This window comes from Cebus imitator, unplaced genomic scaffold (assembly GCF_001604975.1).
Source record: "Cebus imitator isolate Cc_AM_T3 unplaced genomic scaffold, Cebus_imitator-1.0 Scaffold2772, whole genome shotgun sequence".
NCBI lineage: Eukaryota > Metazoa > Chordata > Mammalia > Primates > Cebidae > Cebus > Cebus imitator.
Genome location: NW_016110087.1, coordinates 1 through 2,681, shown reverse-complemented (window position 1 = coordinate 2,681; position 2,681 = coordinate 1). Strand labels below are relative to the sequence as shown.

The following is a 2,681-nucleotide window of genomic DNA, read 5'->3' as shown; positions in this document are numbered from 1 at the left end:
TAATTTTCCCAAAATGGTTGAGGCAAAATCTCAACATGAGCTTCAAAGTACTGTCTCCGTGGGGGGCCGGTAGTTGCCTTGTTGAGGAAGGTGACTGCTGTGGAGGGGAGGGATGAGTTTCACCATGTCCCATCCTCAGCTAGGAGAATGGAAATGGCAAGGTTATTGCCCAGTGGGTGTGAAAGTGGCCAAAGCTTGGTTGGTTGGTGTTGAATTTTCTGAGGTTTAACAGACAATCCAGACTCTTCCTCTCACTTCAGCAAAAAGATTATTTGTGAAAGTACCTGGGCTGGGTGCGGTGGCTCATGCCTGTAATCCCAGAACTTTGGGAGGCTGAGGTGGGCGGATCACTTAGGTCAGGAGTTTGAGACCACCCTGGCCAACATGGTGAAACCCCATCTCTAGTAAAAATACAAACGTTACCTGAATGTGGCGGTATGTGCCTGTGGTCTCAGCTACTCAGGATGCTGAGGTAGGAGAAGTGCTGGAACCCAGGAGGTGGAGGTTGCAATGAGCCACGACGGCGCCACGGGACTCCAGCCTGAGTGACAGAGTGAGACTTTGTCTAAAAAAATATAAAAATAAAAATAAAATAAAAGCATTCAGGAAGTTCTTTGTCCACGCCTCAGATGGGAAGGCTCACAGAACCGAGTCATCAGTGCAGCCACCTTCTCAGCTTTAACAGAATTCCTGAAGGTTGGAGACACCACAGAAGTGGACAAAGGCCACTGTCACCATGAGGACATGGAAAATCGGCTGAGACTGGAACCATGCATCAAATTCTCCAGGAAAAAAGTGTTCAGGAATTTGAGCAGCTTAAAGACCAGCTCTGGTGACGTACGTGACAGTCATGAGGAAGAACCAGCCCATCTGGCCCACTGTGGTGACCTTGGCAAAGTCCTCACTCAGTGATAGTAAAGTGTATGATGGGCACAACACACTCAAGCCAAGTCCCAGCAACACCCCTGCCCTTGTGGTGCTTAGAAGTGGCAAACAAGTCCCACTGTGCCACAAGGATGGCAGAGATGCCCAGGACACAGACGATGGAGAGGTAGACGGGCCGTGGCTGTGGGGAGCAGTAGAAGGAGGAACAGAGCCAGGGGAAGAAGATCCTTATAATCAGTGGAGCAATCCCTGCATAGTCCAGTTTGGAAAAAGTCTGAGAAACTCTCTCTGAATGACAGTAGATGGTGTGGTTGAGCCAGGAGCGGCTTAGTCAGAGCACTGCACCCAGAAAGAATATGCCCCAAACCACCTTCTCTTGTAGAAGAGCTGTGAAGTACATATTTGGTCTGAGCATGGTCAAGATTCCCAAAAAGAGAAACAGCACAAAGCCAAGCAGATGGGTCTAGATGTTGCCGGTTTCTGTATGAATGTAGAAGATGCTCTTGAAGCAAGACCAGAAGGAGGGCATGGGTTGTCTATGGCCATATAGCAGACAGTTATGGTACTTCAGCCCGTCAGGGGGCATATCATATTGATGGTGGCAGCGGCCTGTCTGTAGCTGCCACTGTGGGGATGCCAGCTGCAGTGGGGGATGCACAGCCAGGGCTGTGTGCTCCTTGGGGCCAGCAGGGGCTACAAACAGGTGGGAGCCCTCTCCCTACTGAATTGGTAGGGCGGGAGCCCCATGTGTTCAGGTGCAGCTGCAGCCGCCCAGCCCCAGCTCCAGACCTAGGCATCTCTGTGCTCTTGGGATCCTAGGAAGCCCCTTTCCCCAGCAGGTTTTAAATGCCTGCTCGAATTCCTCGATATCCACTCCAGGGTTGGACAAAGTTGTGGCCAAGCCCAGGTGCTGTCACAAGCCAGCTGGGTGTGTTCGTGCTCAGGGCCGTGTTGACATGCCAGCCACCTGTGGTCTCAGCACCCTCCGTACTTTGGGCTTTGATGAGCACGGGAGGGCGGCCAAGGGGGTGCTGAGGGTGGCTTGCAGTGGGCATGCAGGTGCCCCGCAATACAAACAGCCTGGGTGCTGTGAACAGCATGTTAATGGCAAGAGGCAGACAGGTTTCTGGGTTGAAAGGGGTGGATCCCCAGTTAATCCCAACTTTCAAGCAAAAAACAGCCTAAAGCCTGGGGACCGGCTGCCAGTTCTGGGTGGGCCCATGGCCTGAAGTGAGAACATGATGCTTTTTCTGGGCCTTCCCATGACACCCGTGGACCAATTAACATGCAGTTCCTCCCTTTTGACCCTATAAAATTCCCAGATTCAGCCAGACTCCAACAGACGCCAGGACAACCTGCCTGTGGAAAGCAGCTCCCCACTGCAGGTCTCCTGAGAGCCGTCCTGTTACTCAATGAAGCTCCTCTCTGCCATGCTCACCCCCCAGTTGTCCACATACCTCATTCTTCCTGGAGGCAGGATGTGAACTCGGGACCCACCGAATGGCAAGACTGAAAGAGCTGTAACACAAACAGAGCTGAAACACGTCCCACTCCTCACCACATTGTGGGCAACAAGAAGGAGAGAAGAACTACTGCCTTTTGGGGAGCCCAGACCTAGGGGCTCCCCAGGCCAGGGCTGTGGGGTGTGACACGCTCTTTGGGGCTCTCTGGTTCCTGGTGTCTCCAATCTTCTGGGTGCCACCATGTTCCCCTTGTCCAAATGTGGGTGCCCACAGCAGAAGCCACGTGTGGAACATCTGGTCCAGCCACAGCCCTATGTGGAGCCAACACCTGTG

At 52.9% G+C, this 2,681-nt stretch overlaps 1 pseudogene; it reads right to left on the bottom strand.

Moving 5' to 3' along the window:
• Window positions 1-553: 553 nt before the first annotated feature.
• Window positions 554-1,587, bottom strand: LOC108299202 (annotated as a pseudogene).
• Between the last annotated feature and the right edge of the window lie 1,094 nt (window positions 1,588-2,681).